We start from the raw sequence: 20,913 nt of genomic DNA on the forward strand, positions 1-20,913 counted from the left end.
AGACTTGTACCACCTTCAATTTGTACCTCTTATTAAGTTTCACAACAAGACCTGCCACCCTCTCGTTAATGCTAAAGAATTCCTGTATGTTACCAGCTATTTCCTTATTAATCAGGAATCCGACTCCTAGTTCTCGTCTCTCCGCTAAGCCCCGGTAACACAGTACATGCCCGCTTTTTAGCACTGTATATGCTTCTTTTGTCCTCCTAACCTTACTGAGCCCTATTATATCCCATTTACTACCCTCTAATTCCTCCAATAACACTGCTAGACTCGCCTCACTAGATAGTGTTCTAACGTTAAACGTTGCCAGGTTCAGATTCCAATGGCGGCCTGTCCGGAGTGGTGGTAGGTCGCATACGGCACACCAAAGCGTAAAGTCAGCTCTCATACACTAAATACATAAAATATGGAGCCAAGTCACGGAAATTCTAATGAATTTGGGCACATAACGTAATATAAAGGGCAATTAGTAATTTTGAACACTATCACTTCCTTCCAAAAATCTCTGTAGGGCCACTCGCCGTTGGCTACGGGCGCAGGATCTTTTTAAGGCTTAAGCGCCTTCGGTCTATTGCCATTAAGGTGCGTAAAATATGGCGTCTTTCAGTACCATGTCGTGGGCGTTCTAGCAATAGGTTATGTATGTCGCCATCCGCGAGCCCCAAATGCATTGCCGACTATCAGCGCGCGAAATTTTGTGCAGAAGATGCTCCGCAAACACGGTACCAAGCGTCAAGCGGCAAATTAGCGTTTAAAAAGATCTGCTGGCATTTGATTTGCCTGGAATATGGCATTCAAGGCAACGGTCAATGATAAATAATTCTGAAGATTTAGAATTTTCATCAAACCATGTTGCCACCATGGTCCTAGAGTGATGTGGCTGCGTGCACGTCTCACATTGCGCATCAGCGCAGCGTATGTGCATAACACAAAGATCACATGACAACAAAGTTGTGACTTTTGTCGTGCATAAACATTGCGTGCGATTACAAGTTGTATAGGATCAAAGTGAACAAATTTCTACGCCGCATCATCGTTGGCTGCAAAGCAATACAGCGTCACGTGAATTCCACCATGTCCGTTGCATCTGCGAATGTTCTATTACTACAGTGAAGCTTTCTTTGCCTCTTCTCCTGACTTTCCGGGCGCTGCTGCTGTGGTGTTGCTTGCGCGCGCCGCTGGGTCTTTTGCAACACCACCAGATTGCGCTCGCCTCCGCGCATCCTACCTGTGCCTGCTTTGCTCAATAGGTAGGCAATAGAGCGTCATTCTGGCTTGGGCGTGGTTGCCACGCCCACCCGATACAAAGGGCTGGCCACAACAACAACACCATCATCATCATCATCACCACCACCACCACCACCACCACCACCACCATCATCATCATCATCATCATCCCGTCATTCTAATCCAATTAAGCTTTAAAGATAGGCGAATACCAGACAGTTGACGAAAAAGTAGAATGACTCTTATGAAGTTAAGGGGGAGAAAGAATTCACTCATATAGACCGTTGACCGTAACATCGGTATTATACAGGTTAGCAATGCAAGCAATTAAATTAAAGCTGCAAACATGGGCAGATAATCATGGCATTTTGGGAGAACTTCAGAATGGCTGCAGAATAGGTAGGCGGCTGGGTGATGACTTATTTGTCCTTACTCAGTTTATTGAAATATCCAGACTAGAAAGGCGACAGTATTATATGGCCTTTTTAGACATTACAGGAGCCTATCACAACGTAGACCGCAACATTTTGTGGCCTATTCTGGAAGGGGAAGGCTAGGGCGACGATTGTATACAGCTTTTGAGAGATTTGCGAACAAAATACCGTTTCCGTTAAATGGGAAAGGATCAGAAGCGAGGAGAAAGTTGAAATTCCTCCGAGCGGCGGCTGCTTCTTCGTTGAGATATTGTTTTCTGTTTTCTTCAAGAATCAGTGCTGTGTTGAGACTTCGCTGTTGTCCAGAGAGAACGGACATCCCGTGGGATACCAGTGTGCTGGATATCGCGCACAATATCGCGTGGTTTTGCTGCGCTCCGCAGCGCATCTCTTCCTGCCACGGCGGCTTGCAGCAAAGAACACCGGTACGAGCCATATGTCCGAGAGCGCGTTCCTAGGCGCATGAGTGCCGCAAAATCGGCGCCGCACTCGGAAGTGCCATAACACGCGCCTAATGGCATCAAGCCGGCGACGCTAGTTTTCAACTCTGTCCTACCTTCTAGCGCACCTTCAGTGAATATATACACCCGCCGTGGTTGCTCAGTGGCTATGGTGTTGGGCTGCTGAGCACGAGGTTGCGGGATCGAATCCCGGCCACGGCGGCCGCATTTCGATGGGGGCGAAATGCGAAAACACCCGTGTACTTAGATTTAGGTGCACGTTAAAGAACCCCAGGTGGTCAAAATTTCCGGAGTCCTCCACTACGGCGTGCCTCATAATCAGAAAGTGGTTTTGGCACGTAAAACCCCAAATATTATTATTATTCAGTGAATATGGCTGAGACAAGCGAAAGTGAAGCCAAGAAACCACGGATTGACGACGACAATACATCTACCTAAGAGCTAAGTGAAGATGAAGACATAGATTGCGATGAAACGCCGTTCTCCTTGGTAACGTATAAAAAGAAGCGGCCTGAGGGAATTCCAGTTGTTTTTCGACCCTCACAGGAAGGACGCAACTTCTGGCAAGTGAATCCAAACCGCGCTGCGTCGGAAATTGTCTCCGCGGCAAAGGAAAAAGCACAGTCATTCCGCGTAAATAGAGATGGAAGTTTCTCTGTCTACGTTACTTCAGTTTCATCTGCAAGACATCTACTGTCAATGAGCGAAGTGGCTGGTTTGGGAGTCAAACCATTCATTCCGGCATCTTATACCAAGAATGTCGGCAAGATACGCCATGTGCCAGTTGAGTATACAGAAGAGCAACTGGTTGACTTCCTGAAGGACTTTGGCATGACATCTGCCCGTCGTCAGGCACACTACAACCGCCAAGAAGACGGAGCGGTAGAATCACGCCCTCTGAGAACTGTCATTCTCCATTTCAGAGAAGACAAACCAATGCCGCAACGAGTGCATTTAGGTTTCACGAGTCATCCCGTAGCAGAATATCACGGCCCTGCTCTGAGATGCTACAACTGCCAGAGATTCGGACATTTATCGAAGAACTGCCGCAGTCAACGTCGCTGCAAGATGTGCTCAGAAGAGCACGAACATACAGAATGCAAGTCTGTGTGTCAGCCAAAGTGTGCCAACTGTGGCGGAAACCATACAGCTTCCTTCTCCGGGTGCCCTCAGAGCAGAGCTGCCTGAAGGTTGCGCAGACATGAGTTGAAATACGGAAGGCTGCCTCCTCGTAATGCGCCCCCACCCAAGCTTGATGCTGTAAGATGCGCGCCTCCAACTGACAACAAAGTGAAAGAGCAAGTGGTCAATATGAGCTATTCTGCAGCTCTAAAGCACTCAGGTCGACAACGTTCTGACAGCGAGCGACACGATCCACCTCCAGAGAACACTACTCATCTTGACCAGGCTTCGAGTGAACTTCGCCGACCTTCTAAACAAAGACCTCTGTCATTGACACAGCAACCTCACCTAACATCTGAGCGACTACCTCAACATTCGCCTCAACCACACCAGTCATCCCAGCGACCATCTCGAGGCAGCGACCTGCTTCGAGCACACATGGACCTTCAGCGTCGTTTGGTGATTACTCGTCTTTACCCGTGGCACAGATGATCCTGCCAATGCTATTCACAGCTCTGCGTGCAATTCTAAGTGCCATTCCACACGCAAACAACCTTCCAGAGGTAAAAGCACTGCTTTCTATGGAATCATTGGTGCTTCCACAACCACCAACAGCTCCACTGCAGGCTTACAATGAATAATCGTTATAACAATGTTTTCATATTTCAGTGGAATGCTAATAGCCTTCGAAGTAAGTAAGCTGATTTTCGGAAACTACTAGCTCAACATAACTTTCCTGTTTTATGTATACAGGAGGCAGGCGTACGAGATGATTTTCATCTTTCGAACTATGTTATATATAAATCATCGCGCATTGCTGGTAGTAGCAGAACGATGTTATGCGTGAGAAAAGACCTGCCGTCCTATTTAATACAGTCGAGCGATTTAAATATACCGGAGTTCGTAGCATGCAAGATATCGTTTAGAAATACAAGCGTCACAGTGATCAGTCTTTATCTACAATGTTCTAGCAAAATATCAGTTGACAGCTTGGTGAATGTGTTTGGTATCGCAAACTCACATGTGCTGGTTTGTGGGGACTTCAACGCACATAACGTCATCTGGGGCAGTGAATATAATGATTCCCGTGGAAGCATTATAGAGTCTGCCACAGAAAAAAGTAATCATTTTGTGTTAAATAACAGCTCTCCAACGTTCCTAAGGGGGTTTCGTTACTCAAGCTGTATAGATGTTACGCTCTGCTTACAAGACCTTATTGATGGCGTTGAATGGTCAACGGAGATAGAAACGCACGGTAGTGATCATTTTCCGATCCTGGTAAAACATCGCCCCATACGGAGTGAGCGGACCCGACGCTACTCAAGATATACTAATTGGCAATGTTTTCGGCACCATTTAAGTAATTCATTGGGCGAAAATCCGAACTTTAAAAGTTTTGCAAATATATTGTGCGAGTCTTACAATATCTGCACAAAGCAAGTCATTGTTCCCAATGAATACGCTGCTGTCGACGGCGAATATGAATGCCTAAGAGCAAATAGTATGCGCGCAGAACGGGCTTACCACCGCAGTGGAAAGCTGGATGGCTACAAGATGGCACAGAAAGTTCAGTCAACTTCGCGCAGACGCTTACAAAAATTAGGTACGAGAAGATGGCGAGAATACTGCGCGTCGTTGTCTCCGTTTACCCCAGTTCCCAGAATATGGTCCGTTGTCCGATCTTTTAGTGGTCCAGTTTCCCAGAGCCATCCCTTCCGAGCCCTTGCCGTAGCTCGAAGCACTCCGGAAACATATGTTGCTGACGAATTCTGTCAACTTATATCCAGACCAGGAATTCCGTTTACTTGCCTACAATTTGCAAGTTCGACAACACTAGCAGAACAGAAGGTACGTGCGTGCTTTATGTCACAACATCCTCAACTTGACTGTCAGTTTAGTTTAAATGAATTGAAATGCGCTCTTTCGTCATGCCGTACAAAGACAACCGCAGGCCCAGATGGTGTCACGTATATGATGTTAAAGAACCTAGGTCCAATAGGAAGAATGGCTCTTTTGGAGATATTTAATGATATCTGGATAAGAGAGACTGTTCCAGATTCATGGAAATTAGCCCGGGTAATTCCAGTTCTAAAACCGGGAAAGGCTCCCCTTTGTCTCGACTCCTACCGACCCGTCAGTCTCACAAGCTGTTTTTCCAAACTAATGGAGAAGATGATAGACCGTCGACTGCAGGGGTGGTGTGAACACAGAAACGTGTTTTCCAATTACATGACCGGTTTTCGACAAAATCGGTGTACAATGGATTCAGTATTAGACATTGCCACATGCGTCGAACATGAACGAAGTTGCGGAAATGTGACAGTAGCAGTATTTTTTGACATTCAAAGAGCATTCGACATTGTAAGTCACATACACATCCTTGCTGGTATGTTAGAGCTTGGCCTATACGGTCGAGCACTGCGATGGGTATCAAATTTCTTAAAAGACAGAAAAATATTTATGGAAACAATCGAAGGAGAGAGTAATTATCACAGCATCACGCAGGGCGTTCCGCAGGGCAGTGTTCTCAGTCCGTTTTTATTCAACCGTGTCATGGCAGCCTTGCCACTAAAACTCCCGTCTGGTCTGCAGTATTCGCTGTACGCAGATGACATCTGCATATGGGCCTCTGGATCTCATATACAAGACATTCAAACAACGCTGCAAGAGGGTCTTGATAATATCCACACCTTTTTAAAAGAAAGAGGCATGAGTCTTTTATACGCAAAGACAGCCGTACTTCCTTTCACTAGACGACAGCTGAATAATTTCCAACTTACGCTTAATGGGCAAACTTTGATGTTTGTGAAAGAGCATAAATTTCTTGGAGTTATTCTTGACCGCCAGCTAACATGGGCTTCACACATCCGCGCAATTGAAAAGCAGGCCAATGCAGTAATAAACGTACTTCGGCGACTCGCTGGCACAAGGTGGAGGGGATCAGTCTCTTCACTATTACAGGTTCATAACGCACTCATAAAACAAAAAAATTGCTTACTCGGCACCTATTCTCCATTGTTTATCGCAAACTTCTGAGGAACGTCTTCAACGATTACTAGCAAGGGTGCTATACGAGTGTGGCTTGGGGTTCCGCAGGCTACCTCGAGTTCTTTAGTAATTGCTGAAGCTCGTCACCCACCATTTCCAGTAATACGAACGGTTGAAACATGCCGACATACCTATCGCCTCTTAACCCAACACGAGAAGCGTCCATTAAACCTTGCGCTTACCGAAAGAAACAGAAGCAAAATTCACGATGTTGTTCGAGAACATAAAGCATAATTACCAAGGTTTGAATTATTCAAAGTGGATGTTTGTTACCCTCCCTGGATGTTAACATGTCCTCAAATCGAATTATCGGTTGAAGGGATTATATCTAAGAGAGACATTTTCATAGTAGCCGCACAACAAATGGCACTCTTCCAAATTTACTCCTTATATCCCCAGTACGTCCACGTTTATACAGATGGTTCGTGTCATAAAAATTCCTCGACTTCAGCATTCGTCATTCCACATTTAGCGCTAGAGCATACACTTAAATTATCCCGAGAGACATCTTCCACCGTGGCAGAACTGTTTGCAATCCTGTGTGCTTTGCGTTTCATAACATCCGAAAAACATTCGCAAAATGGGTTATATTTAGCGATTCGCAAGCCGCTCTCACATTACTACAGAGCAATAAAAAAATTCTTTGAACACTTCGCTATTGAATGAGACACTCAAAGAACTTACAAAAGCAAGCGTACTGAACCACGTAATTGAATTCCAGTGGATACCTGGGCACTGCAATATTCCTGGTGATACTGCAGCGGATGCAGCTGCGAATCGGGCGCACAATAACGCGGAGACAACCAATCTTCCCCTATTGCGTAGTGAAGTCCGTCTACTCCTGAGACAGATTTCTTGTCGCCTCAGCAAAACTACCTGGTATGACCAGCAAACTAAAAACTCGGAGATATACTCTATAGACCCATGTATAAACTTATAAATGCCGGAAACTCTAAGAGACAACAGAAAATGTGAAACATTGGTACACCGGCTGCGTCTTGGTACTGCATTTACAAAACACTTCTTGTACAGGATGAAACGTGTCTCTAGTCCGCAGTGTTCTTGTGGCCATTCAGACGAAGATGTGCATCATCTTCTTCTCGAGTGCACGAAATACGATGCACAAAGAACGGTACTGCAAGCTAATTTGTTTATATTAGACAGAAGACCAGTCACTCTAAAAAGATACTTGGCCCATAGCCAACTGCGGGCCTTCAAAAAAGAGCACTTCTTTCTCTGAAAAAGTCTTTAGAAGACACCAACATTTTGGGAAAATGTTAAGTATCGGATGATCCGAATACGCTAAATGAGTTACATAACCGTTGTTCGTGGTTCATAATTCGTTTATGTGGTGATCACAACTTTTACGCAATATGTATAATTCTGTCCTGTACTTGCAGTGTATTAAATGTGTTGTGTGTTTTGGCTGTTCAAAAGATCTGACCTTATATACGCGTACGTGGACAGAACTAATGCACAGTACTTTGCGACCCATGTACTGTTGGACTGTATATTTTTTATTGATCCGGTGTTCTACTGAGTGATATATTTTGTGTCGCTATTCTCCCTTTTTACGTAAATTTGTTTCGTTTGCCAAGTGACAAGGAGTAGGCGGTGCCACCATAAAGGCGCCAACCTCTCCTAACATTCACTTCAATAAATAAAATAAAAAGGGACTTAGGCAGGGGTGCCCTTTATCCCCACTGCAGTTTACGATGTACATGATGAGGATGGAAAGGGCGCCAGAGGAAAGTAATATCTGGTTTATTCTCTCATCCAAACAGGCGGGTACAGTTGTAGAGCAGCAGCTTCCAGGTTTGTTTTATGCGGACGACATTGTGTTGCTACCTAAGAGGCAAAGTGATATGCAACGTCTGGTTAACGTTAAATTATGAGGTTTTACGTGCCAAAACCACTTTCTAATTATGAGGCACGTCGTAGTGGGGGACTACGGAAATTTGTACCACCTGGGGTTCTTTAACGTGCACCTAAATCTAAGTACACCGGTGTTTTCACATTTCGCTCCCATCGAAATGTGGCCGCCTTGACCGGGATTTGATCCCGCGACCTCGTGCTTAGCAGCCCAACAACATAGCCACAAAGCAACCACGGCGGGTACGTCTGGTTAATACCTGTGTACAGGAAGGCGACAATTTAGGTCTGAAATTTAGCGTTAAAAATCAGGTGTTATGGTATTCAATGAAAACAGTGGACAGTGTCAATTCAGGGCCAGGAAATACCTCGGCTAAAATAATATAAATGCCTTGGTATATGAATAAACGAAGGTGACAGATATCTGGAAACACAGGAAGAAAACAATAACAGCAAAGGGGAAGAGAAATGCGGCCATACTGAAACAAAGAGTACTAGAAGATGCAATAGGTACAAGGTGCTCCGCGTTATGTGGAAAGGTGTATGGGTTCCAGGACTTACATTTGGAAATGCGGTTGTTTGCTTGAAATCAGGCGTACAATTAGGACAGGATGGCAACCAACTCTTACAAAATTTTTCATAGAAAGTCTATAGACATGTGTCTATGAAGTCTATAGATTGTCTATATATATTTCTTTAGTCTATAGACAGTCTATAGACTTATGGCCTTCCGCTTTTTATGGACTAATCTATAAAATGTCTGACTGTATAGATTGTCCATTGAGTCTATAGATAAATGAAAACTCACGTTTGTAGAGAATTGTCTGCAGAATTTATTTAGACAAAAGTGTATAGGCTTATACAGTTCTATTTTTGTAGACTGAAGTCTATGAAATGTCTACAGACGAATGTACGTAGGTTGTCTATAGACATTTGCTTAAAAACAAATTATAGACTTAAGTCTACAAAAGTAGAACTGTATGCCTATAAGCAAATGTCTATAGACTATGTATCGACCTTTGTCTATAGACATTCCGTAGACAAGTCTACAAAAGCAAAACTGTATAACCCTATACACTTTTGGCTATAGACATTCTGCAGACATTTGTCTACAAACGTGAATTTTCATTAATATATATATATATACAATCTATAGAGTGTCTATAGACTCAGACGACTCAGACATATTATAGACTAGTCTACAAAAAGTGTAACGTCATAAGTCCATAGACTGTCTCTAGACAATTCCTGCAAAGCAGTCTATAGCTAATCCACAGACCTTGCACTATTTGTCGACTATCGTCGATACAGGATGCCCCAGCTAACATAAATTGAGTGAAGCTGTTCAAAGAAGAATAATGTAAAAAATACGGCGCAGTAAGATCCGAATTTAAGATTTATGGTGTTCAGCCGTCAGAGATCTGACCTGTAGGTTTCTTTATAACAGTATATCTTGTATCGTGTTTATTTTTATCTTTTATTTTCCTTGACCAGCTTGGCTAATATAGCCGGGATCGACACCCTATATACTAGCTATATAAACTACATGTTACCAACTATGTTTCGATTATACATAAACACTCGCTGCTGAGGTTGTTAATAAGCAGTATATAATGTACTACATCCAGCATGCATATGGGAACATACCCAGGGAACTATACATAGAAAATCATGCATGCGGATGGAAGCAGTCGAAATATCTCAGATGCATGTAGCCGTGAATCTATGCAAGACTGCATGAGTATTTGTGCACGAGCACATTTAAGAAATATTAAATTTGCACGCAATGCATCCGCTTGAATGAAATCTGCTCGCTATCTTCTATCTACAAGTTAGTTTGCATTTTTGTTTACATATGGTGGCAAAAAAAGTTGAATGTATATTATGTATGTTCACGTGTTGCTTCTCATCTGTACTTATGCATTAATGTCAATAGCTTAATAATGCTCCTGAACCAGCTGCACTGTCATATGTTGCATAAACAAAAAAAATTGCAGCAATTCAACTAATGCTGAATCATGCAGTGCAAAAAAGAAAACAAGTGCACCGATAGTGAATTAACGCTTTTTAATGCACAATATATTAATTTTCTTAAAATGTAGGTCTTATGCTAGGATCGAAAGAGACTATTTACAGATTTACAGACCACTTCCCCTTGGCAAGCAAGGTCGCCAGGCAGGTCTTGATCTTCATGTCGTATGTTCCAAACGTGCTGCAAGTGTAGGCTGCAAATAAGTGTATGCAGCAATGTGAGGCAAAAATAACAATTGTGTATTCTATCTATGGTTATTAAGCAGCATAATATATTTACTCAAAGCACTCAAACCAAAGTCACTCAATGCCGTTTAACTATAACTAATGGCTCCTTGTGAATACAAATCAGTACTATTATGCAATGTTTCATTTTATGGCATGATGAACAATTAAACAGTCACAACTGCTCCTGGTGCTGCAGCAACAGTGTGTTGATTTTATGACACTTCATATATGACACATTATTGTAATTATCCCAAATGATCTCTATATCAATTTCTGAAACAAGGTTACCCAGTTGGACTGTCCGTGTATTTTCTTGTGTGGTAAATAAATATGTCTGCACGGAGTGATATGCTCAGAAGAGTGACTGAAGTATTGACAGGGAAAACACGGGGAGGGCGCGAGATGGAAATCGAAGACGATGAGCAAAACAAGAACAAGGTGGAAGCAGGAGCCAACGTTTCGACAAGTGGACATGTCTGGACATGTGGACATATAACTAGACAGCATACATATGTTAACATTTTCAAATTGCCCAATCTTTTTCCAAGTCTTCCCTGGCTGTTTTCATGGAAATTCCGTGGCAGTCATGTTACCCGCAGCTTAAGTGCAATAAAAAAATATTGTAGTTTAATGCTTGCCAAGTACTGCCAGTCCATAATATTTAGATAAAACGAATAACACGTCAGTCACTTGACATGCAGTATTAGATTCAACTGAATTGAATTCCTTCTTTCATAAAGATGACAAGGGCTAGGGCAAGTTCGTAATTCATGGCAACACGAGCACAGCACGGAAGACAATGACACAGAAAGAACACACGTAAAGCAAATGCAACAATGTGAGGGAAAGCTATTCACTGAGTTATTTTTACGGCACATTAGTAGTTCTATATATAGTTTTCTCCCATCACTTATGTCTCTAGTTACCCTGGTTTACTTCTGACTAAAGACTACATGGCAATATGAATCAGTACCATTATGATGTTTCATTATGTTACAGTATGATGAACAGTTGACGACCGTAATGGTCGCCGGTGCCAGCAACGGTACATTTCGTTTCAAGACAGGTTCATGTGACGTATAGTGTACTTATCAAAATAAGAAACAAATGCAAGAATCGCAAACGATTCCTATAATAATAATTGCTGAAAAGAAGATACTTGGCTGGACCGTGCACATTTTCGGGTGTTAATGCAATATGCCCGTGCCGAACGAACATGCTCAGAATAGTGACTGCAGTTTTCAACCATCACGTTAAGAATTGCAGTTTATTTCCGCTTAGAACAATCTGCAATGTCCCTTTTTGCATATTCCGCGATGAATACATTTGACACACTTTCAGTAGAATGCACATGAATGGGGTGTATTGATAAGGTTACTTATCAGCTAAAACATGTTACGATCTCCTAGGTGTGTTGATAAGGTTAGAACAAATGCAATGTTCACTAAATTATTTGAACAATCTGTGCGTTATCTACTAAGAAAAGACCACCAAATGGATAATCTGGCTCTTCTTTTGTACAGGTCATGTAGTATACAGTCTGTCCAAGATGACAGCACTAAATGCAACAGTAATGAAAATCGGAACACTTATTACGAACGACAAGGGCGTTATACCATGCACGATTGGCACAATGCGAATCTGCGCCAGCAGTTGCCTAGTGAATAACAGCACTTAAACTGCACACCGCCGAAGCATCAAAAGGTGCCTAACGCTTTACATATAGCCCGGAAAATAACTTCTGCTGCTAAAGTGTTCATAAAAGAGACCCGAAAGAAAAAAAAAACATTCCAACTATCGTCAAACCCAATGCCTTGAATTTAAAACGTCTAAAGGTGCTTCCCCGAGGGACTAATTTATTGTTCTATAATTTTTTCGGCTAAGTTGCGAAGCTGCGAGTGACTGAGCTCATCGCAGGTTTCGTGCTCCGAAAGCTGTTGCGGTTGCATATATTTAGATTGGCTACCAGGTGCCTTCAAAATACTGCTACTTTTACCCTGTGCGGAAACGGCAGCGCACGCACTGCTGATGCATGCCCCGCAAACACGGCCTTTCATTAGAGTACGCTAGGATTTGTTCAACTATACGTCTCTGTTTGAAAATTCCTCACGCTAGCACAATTTCGAGGTATATACGTAAAGCGTGTCACGAGAATTTCACTACACATGCGGCGCAGCGTTCATGGCAGCCCGATCGAGAGCCACCAAATGAGATCTACCGACACTGGCTACTCAACACACACAATCCGCTTAGTGGCTGCTCAGTATCAAGGTAAAACATGGTGTGTTTTCTTTTTTACGCACATCAACTATGACGCGAAAATGAGCAAGTGTGAGTGATTGCTTGCCGTAAAACATTCCATATTGATACGGAACACGGTGCTCCGCGCCAATTACTCACTGACCGTGGCTGCAGCTTTCTCTAGGCAGTCGTCGAGGACATCCTTCGCTCCTGCACGACAAAGCAGAAGTTCAGCACGTCCTACCACCCAGATCAATGGCCTCGCGGAGCGCCTAAACCGGACTATCACCGACATGCTTTCAAAGTATGTTGCGACCGACCACCACAACTGGGGTCTTCACTTACCATATGTGACGTTCGCGTATAATTCATCGCGTCACGACACCGCCAGCTATTCACCATTCTATCTCCTATATCGCCGAGAACCCGCGTTGCCCTTGGACACTTTGCTGCCCTCGGCCACACGTTCAGCCACTGAATACGCCCGCGACGCGATCGCACACGCAGACCACGCACGCCAGCTCGCCCGCACCCGTCTCGAGGCCTCGCACGAGCATCAGAGACGCCTCTATGATTGCCACCATCGCGACGTACACTGTTCTCCGGGTTCTCCTCTGGTGACCCATTCGACGTGTGGGCCTTTCCGAAAAGCTGCTGTCGCGCTACATTGGCCCCTACCGTGTGGTGGGACAAGTGACCGATGTCACGTATGAAATCATCTCCGCCGACCTCTCAGCGCCATCGTCAGCTGCAAGCGACATTGTTCACGTGGCGAGACTAAAGCCATACCCCACACCTTTCACCGCGGATGCGTAGATTAAGCACCGGGGCGGTGCTTCTACTGCCGGGGGCGATGATACGGAAAAGCCGCCACAGTGTGGCTGCACTGAGGAGGAAGAAGACGACGTGTGCCCGCTTGATATAGCGTCGCTATTTTGGCCTCCGTTAGCGCCCCTGTAAATAAATTAAATTATGGGGTTTTACGTACCAAAACCACTTTCTGATTATGAGGCACTCCGTAGTGGAGGACTCCGGAAATTTCGACCACCTGGGGTTCTTTAACGTGCACCTAAATCTAAGCACACCGGTGTTTTCGCATTTCGCCTCCATCGAAATGCGGCCGCCGTGGCCGGGATTCAATCCCGCGACCTCGTGCTCAGCAGCCCAACACCATAGCCACTGAGCAACCACGACGGGTATGTAAATAAATTGTAAATAGCATTGGGCATCAGCTACACGTAACAATATAGTAGAAGCGAGAATAAGAGCGCGTTATCAAATCATGTAAACAACAAACCGACACTATGCCCGAGTAGCCTACGCTACATGCAGCCGCTTCGCGCTAAGAAATGCCTTCACCTAACGATGAGCCATTGACAGAAAACATCTTTGCTAAAGCTTACCGTTCTGTGCAGTTGACGTGTCATGCCACAAAGAAGACACGCATACACAGACACCAAGGTACAGGCAGACACAGCACACCGCACTGTAACAAGCGTTTACGTGCCTGGCGCAATCAGTGAGAATTGAAATTGACGCGGAAAGATGGCGCACCGCCTTGCACCGCCGTTAATGCCATTGCGCATGCGCGGACGCTCAGGGCGGCGATGCTGAGCGCGCTCCGAGAAGTCCGCGTTTTCCTTTTACATTTTGTTTTGTCTGTCTCTCTCTCTCTCTGCGCGCCATGCGCGCGGAGAGAGAGAGTTGTTTTGTTTCGGGTTGTTTTGTTTTCCAATTTTCAGTTTTTTTTTTATGAATGAAGGAAATGCGTTGGCACGTTGTATTACAAACACTGTGGGCTATCGTATGGAACTGGAACGCTCACATGTATGAATGCGCTGTTTGTAAAAGCCGTTACAGGGCTCGTCAGGCGCTTGCATTATCGCCAACGACGATGAGTATATTTTCTAGCATATCTTTCAGCCTACCGCGAAATAGGATACCCGCATACATGTTAGTGCATTTTCTGTTGAGCTACAAACATTACGAGTCTCTAGGCTCATAGCTTGATGTCTATTTGGAATCCAATTGTAGCTAAAGTTGGCGTTCATAACATCTATTATCACGATTGGATCGGCGTTTTGTTTTCTTTATTCTACTGCCGCAAAAGTGATGCTATGACAACTGTGAAGACTGTCTTGGTATGGCCGAGAGCGACTACGTAGATCATATCATGTGGTCAACAAATGTGGAGGTATACACTATGTGTATACTAAAGTCTACAAATAGGCTCTAAAGCAATCTCAGCAGTATACAACTTCAGTGGCTTATATCTAACATAGCTCCGTATTATCCACCGGTACCTGCGCTTGGTTAACGACTATTGTCCATAGTCAATCTATAGACTGCATGTAAACCTGAAGCAATAATACTTTTACAGTATTGATGATAGAGTGTATAAGCGCGACAGAACTCTATCACTAGCTCACTAACTCTACATTCTATCGTGGATTCTAACCAACTAGCCCGCCAACGTGTTTTAACCAAGTTTACAGTATCGGCTGTTCTCTAGTTCATCTTACGCCTTACCACAATCAGTATACGGGCTGTTCGCTCAACTTAACATGACCTTTGGTGACGTCCCACCCTATGGCCTTCATCGGCGGTGATAAATGGAGACGGCATCGAATTTCGTCTGCAGGTAATCTATAGGGCGGAAGCAGACAAAAAGAAACAAGCATCATATAGACTTTCTACTATAGATCGACTATAGAATGGGAGTAGACAAAAAGGTATAGAAAGCTTATCAACTTTTGCCTATAGACAATCCTTAAACTGGGAGTAGACAAAAAATAAATACAGGCTGTAGTGACGTTCATCTATATGTAGTCTATACAGGGGAAGTAGACAAAAAGAAACAAACATCTTATCGACTTCCTTACATTGATCGTGTATAGAATGCGAGTAGACAAAACGAAATAGAAACCTTATCGACTTTCGTCTATAGACATTCTGTAGACTTTGTATCAACAAAATACCAAATCTCTAGAAAGGCAAGGTCGTCTATAAAAAGTCTATAGACTTTTTATAGAGAGTCTAAACTCATTTTAGTAAGGGAAACGTCAGTAGGACGCCTCGCATTGGGCGCGCACGGGAAGACTACAAATAAAGCTGTGCAAGGAGATATGAACTGGCCAAGCTTTGAAGTGATAGAAGCTCACAGTAAAATTGATTATGCGGAGCGATTGATGAACATGGAATAAAGTAAATGGTTGGGAGAGTTTTCACGTATTTGTACAGGAAGAACATTGATTCACAGTGAAGGAAAATAGCGAGGAAGCTTACCAGCAAGTATGCAACCTGTATGGTGAATAACATGGCAACAAAGTACATCAAGCAGAAAGTCAGATAGGCTGAGATAATCTCATGGGTGGCGGAAATGGAAAAGAAACCAGCCATGAGTAACCACTTGAGAGGAAAAAACGAAATCAGGATAGGAACAATTTATGATAGCTCAAAGGGAAGCTCATTGCTTTTCGAATCGATATCAGGATGGCTTAGAACACGCATTTACAAAGCGAGATATAAGTAGGAAGTAGAAGCATTTGCTTGCTGCGGTATAAAGCTAGGGAAGCGATGCAGTATTCTTTATAAGACTATGAAGGTATCTGCCCAGCCGTCGATTTTGGAATCTCTGGCCTCCTTGAAGCTCTTGGGTTCAGCGAAAACAGGGCGAAAGTAAACATGTCCGCAGTAGATATTGGTACGCGGTGATTGGAAAATTGGTGTACGAACAGTAGGAGTACGACCAACAACGGACGCATTCATAAGCAAAGTTCACAATAGGGGTTCAGAAAGTTTCGTTATGGGAATTCATCGTGGATTTTTTCTTTTTTCCTTTTTATCTTTTTTTAACATAGGTAGGAAGGACATTAGGCAATATAATAACAAGAGCTTGGTGCAGCAACACACTGCCCCGTTCCAAAGGGGACGCTCAGAGCATCCGTCCATCCAGCCATCCATCCGGGCCGCCACCGCCACGGCAGCGTTTCGTAGCTTCCGCGTACGGCAAGAGCTGTGCTTTCTTTCCTATGCGACAAAAATGCAGGTGCTGGGCTGTGGAGGTCGCGTGCTGCGCTGTGATAGTGTAAACATTACAATCGTCCATAGCCTGAAGAGAGCGCTTGGAGCTGGCGTCTCAACAGCGTTAGTGGCCACGTGTGCAGAAGGAGCAGGTAAACACGCGCCAGCAAAATGGCGCCATAGCGTGCATTCAGGGTCGAGCACACCCTGGCCCGAAAGAAGCGTCGCGCGGAACAGAAGCCTGTTCGCTACGTATGGAAACGTGGTGCAGATCGAGAGTGTGTGTATACAATGTGTGCGTACAATTATAAACTTTATTACGTACAGCCCCATAACTCAATTAAGGCTTAACACTTCTGCCACGTCAATCAAAGCAAACAGCATACTAAGCTAAGTTTACCTCGATTCCCACAGTGCGTGGGATCTGCCAAATTCTTAGAGTGAAGCATGCTTACGGCCGGTACCGTGCATTTTTGTTCTGCATGTACGCTCATCCCGGAGAGGGTGCAATACCGGGCCGACCCGCGGCGGAGGTGAAGCAGGCTTCAAGAACTCCGCCAACTTGCAAAAATAAACTTAGCATCTTTCGTTCAAATAAAACCCGTATGAGACATTAAGCTAATAAGAAGAGACACTATATACACGTTGACCCGCGTCAGCCATGTGTGCGTTCGCACAGCCCTCTCTTTCTCGTCGTTCCAAGCGCTTGCGTATCTACTTCCATTTCCTTCCGCTCTGCCGTGGTGGCGGTCCCGTCGAGGAGGAGGAAAAACTTTATTTGCTCAAATTGGTTAGAAATTAGCGGTCGCAGATGTGGTCGGCCGTCTTCACGGTCTTCTTCCCATCTGCACAGGGTCGACGCCCCTATTCCAGGTCCCGTCGAAACGTCCCGTGCGTCTAGTTTCCTCCGGCTTCTCGGGGCGGCGGCGCCGTCGTCCACGCCAATGTAGAGAAAAATCACGGCAAACGAGTTCGTACCCCTTTGTTGAAAATTCTGTGTCACCTCTGTGTTGTGTGCTAAACAGCTTCGCTGCTCATTCGCATCCACAGAGTGGAATGGATAACGATTTTTTTATGCTGAGTCTATTTTTTGGCTTTGAAAATTTTGCTGCCGCCCGTGTTGAGCAGGATGACACGGGCGCGCAGCAGCAGCAGTAGGTGGCAACACCCACCGCTGCGGAGTCTTCTTCTCGCTCATCGACGCATCTGCTCTCGCCTTTGGCCACTTGCTCACGCAACAAAATTGATGGTGTGCGGCACCGCCCATTGTTCGCAGACCTCGCGCTTGCCGCGTGGTGGCCGCATCTCGCTCAGCTATTTGGAGCACGCGCTCTGGAACGCTATCCAACGTTTCGTGAACAGATTCTGACACTCGCGCAACAGTTTGAGAGAGGCGATTAAGTGATTTTTAGATGTGCCGCGGAGAAGGGAGCGGCTTACGTATAAGGAAACAAACGCCTGTCTGTCTTTAGGGTAATATCGAAATGTAAACCAATTAGAGCAGCGACGTTGACGAGAGAGATGCTGCCACAACGACAGTCAGAAATTCCTGCAACCACCGTCAAATGCCGTCACTGCAGTGCGGATACTTACGGCACGCAGCATTCCAAACCTCCTCTGGACATTTCCCGGCAGAGCATTTCGATCTCAGCCAAGACTCAGAGACGCACGAGCGAAAGGAGAGGGCGAGGAGGAGAGGGAGCAACGGCTGCCGAGGGGCTTTCATTCGCGTTTGTTTTTTTAAAGGGCCCTTCACCAGGCCCCATAGCAAATTTTGGTTATACGCTGGACGTTGTTACGTGTCCTCTAAGGAGCGTTCTGCCGCAAAAATTCTTGAAATCGGCTCATTAATATTTCAGTGCCGCGAACCCCTGATTTCAGCAGGCGGGCTCCACTGCCAAGCAAGACGCTCTCTCCACTCGCCCCGTCTAGCCTACGTAAGCGAAATTCCTTACCTGCGTTCTCCCATACCGGACCTCGAGGATCGCATACGCCACAGGCATACGCTGAGGCATACGCCACAGGCACCGCCTTCTTTTCTTTCTTTCTTTTTTTATTTCTTTGCTCCTCGTGTTTTCTTTTTTCGGCGTACGCACTTCCGCCGACGGCGTCGCGCGCGAGCTGTTGTCTCGTTCGCGCCGCGCACGATTTTGCGCGCTGCTCACAAGGAATTATGACTAGCGGTATAATTCAGTGCTACACGAATACTGAGGCAGAACAAGCGGATCGCAGAGCACGATCACGCGCTGGAACACGGTAGAAAAGGGCATAGTTTCGGTACCTGCGCACTTGACCGCACGACCGTGGGAACAAGCAGTCGAAGCGGAAGTACATCTCTCTTGCTTCGGTGCGAATAAAAAAAAACGCAGACATTCCATTTGGGTGTTTTATTATTTCTCTAAACTTCAATTCGTCAACTGAAGCAACAGATCGCACAGATAACAGATGTTGTATTGTATAATTCTCGAAGTCACGTGTCACCACGAGCAACGTCACCCTGCGGACACGATTAAGTAGGCGCAGGCGCACGATTACGTCACCGTCCGGCTTGGAAAAGAGGGAAACGGCGTTCGGATTGAAATTTCAGATCTAATACTTTGCAGACACAATTGTTATCGCGCAATGTATCGGCGCTTGTCAGCTCAAAATGGCCAGACGTGGTGAGGGGCCCTTTAAGGCGAAAGCCTTAGGTGTGTATGTTGGCGGTGACCTTGGCGAAACTGCGCCGTGACGAAAAATGGCCGACGTCTGAAAGAGTAAAAACGTTTAAGAAATTGCGCGGATTGGGCGAAACATTTCTCAGGGAGATCCCCGTAAACAAAGTAAATTAGTTGCTTTGAAACGAAGGTTCAGTACATTTTGGTCTCGGCGGGAATCGATCCGGGACCTTCGGGGGGGGGGGGGGGAGCGAGACGAGCACGCTTCCATTAAGTCACGGCAGCTCAACGGCTGTTGCTTCCTTGAAGTGTGCCTAGTGCGAGCCTGATTGCACACCTCACGTCGCAGCCATCTCGCTGACTTGCGCGTGCGTCATTGGGCGGCGCACGTGACGGCGCGGAGGAGGTGGCGCCACGTCATGAGTGTATAAAATGAGCACGTTGATGACGTTCCGAGGTCTAGAAACGGTATAATGCTTTCGAATTCCCACACACAAGCAGTATTAAGCGTCTGCCGAATTTTAAGTTTAGTAATTGTTGTCGCGCCAGGTGTTGTTGCGCACAAAAGCGGGCATGCGCGCTCTGCGCACCCACGTCAGGGTCTCATTTGGAGCGGCGGTGGTTTAGGCGCGTGAACGCAACTGCGGCTCGTAAAGGACGGCCGCGCAAGTACGCCACTGCGGAACAAACGCGTGCCGCTGCGCTTTAGTGCCACACGTGTACTTCCCAATGCGGCTCGCTATGCCTTGTAAGAAGTCTAGACCCGGTTGTATAACTTTGTGTATTAGCAAATGTGCAGCATGCTTTCGCCTTCTTGGGTTACAAGGATGTAACACCTGCCGAACTTTTTGTTTATTTTTATTTCATTTAATTTATTTTTACTTTGTACTGTGTATGCATGTGCTCGAAGGTTACCTTAGTTCGCTTTTTTTTTAAATCTGGTGATTAAGTGGGACGTCACTTCATCATCCATTTGAGACGCGTTTTCATCTTTATGTGCTAGTTAGTATTTCTGAGTAACTTTTGTCACTCATGATGCGTTAGTCCCTACATTAGTAAAATATAGTGCCTGAAGGCACGTGCTTCCAACCTCTCTATTTGATGTCCAAGCTACATATATCGTATCACCCTGCCTTATATGTCTTTTTTTTTTGCCTTATAAGTATCATCTTTCAGCGGCGGAAAAAAAAAAAGAACTGACTGGACAAGCAAGACTAGGAATGAAGTCTGGACAAACAACACATATCACATGGGGCCTACGCCTCAAAGCTTTTCGTTCGTAGACGTACATCGCTGACTGGCCGCTTTCGCTAAAGATATGTTCGCTGTGGCTGTTGGTAGGCATTCCTTTTTAGAACACGCGATAGCGTACGAGTTGCTTCTTGAGTATGCAGGCCTTGGGCCAGCTTCCTCGAACGATAATTTGTCAGTTTCTGGCAGAAACGGAAGCGTTTACGTAAGGGTTTGCGACTTGTTATCGCTAATTTTAGACATCGTCCGAAAGCCGGACGCATAGCGAACGATTTACGGTCGAGCCGCACCCCGTACCGCCCGCCATTGCGCGTG

General features: G+C 45.2%; 1 protein-coding gene and 1 non-coding gene across 2 annotated transcripts in view; one reads left to right on the forward strand and one right to left on the reverse strand.

The window, feature by feature from the left end:
• Nucleotides 1–20,913, forward strand: part of LOC142579661 (cytochrome P450 4V2-like) — a 175,604-nt gene that overhangs the window by 73,128 nt on the left and 81,563 nt on the right. The gene's annotated exons all lie outside the window — the stretch shown is intronic.
• On the reverse strand, nt 17,171–17,353 carry LOC142568036 (U2 spliceosomal RNA). Its single transcript, XR_012825353.1, has one exon. It is a non-coding gene; the product is annotated as a U2 spliceosomal RNA (small nuclear RNA).

Source organism: Dermacentor variabilis, chromosome 1, assembly GCF_050947875.1.
Source record: "Dermacentor variabilis isolate Ectoservices chromosome 1, ASM5094787v1, whole genome shotgun sequence".
In the NCBI taxonomy this organism is placed as follows: domain Eukaryota; kingdom Metazoa; phylum Arthropoda; class Arachnida; order Ixodida; family Ixodidae; genus Dermacentor; species Dermacentor variabilis.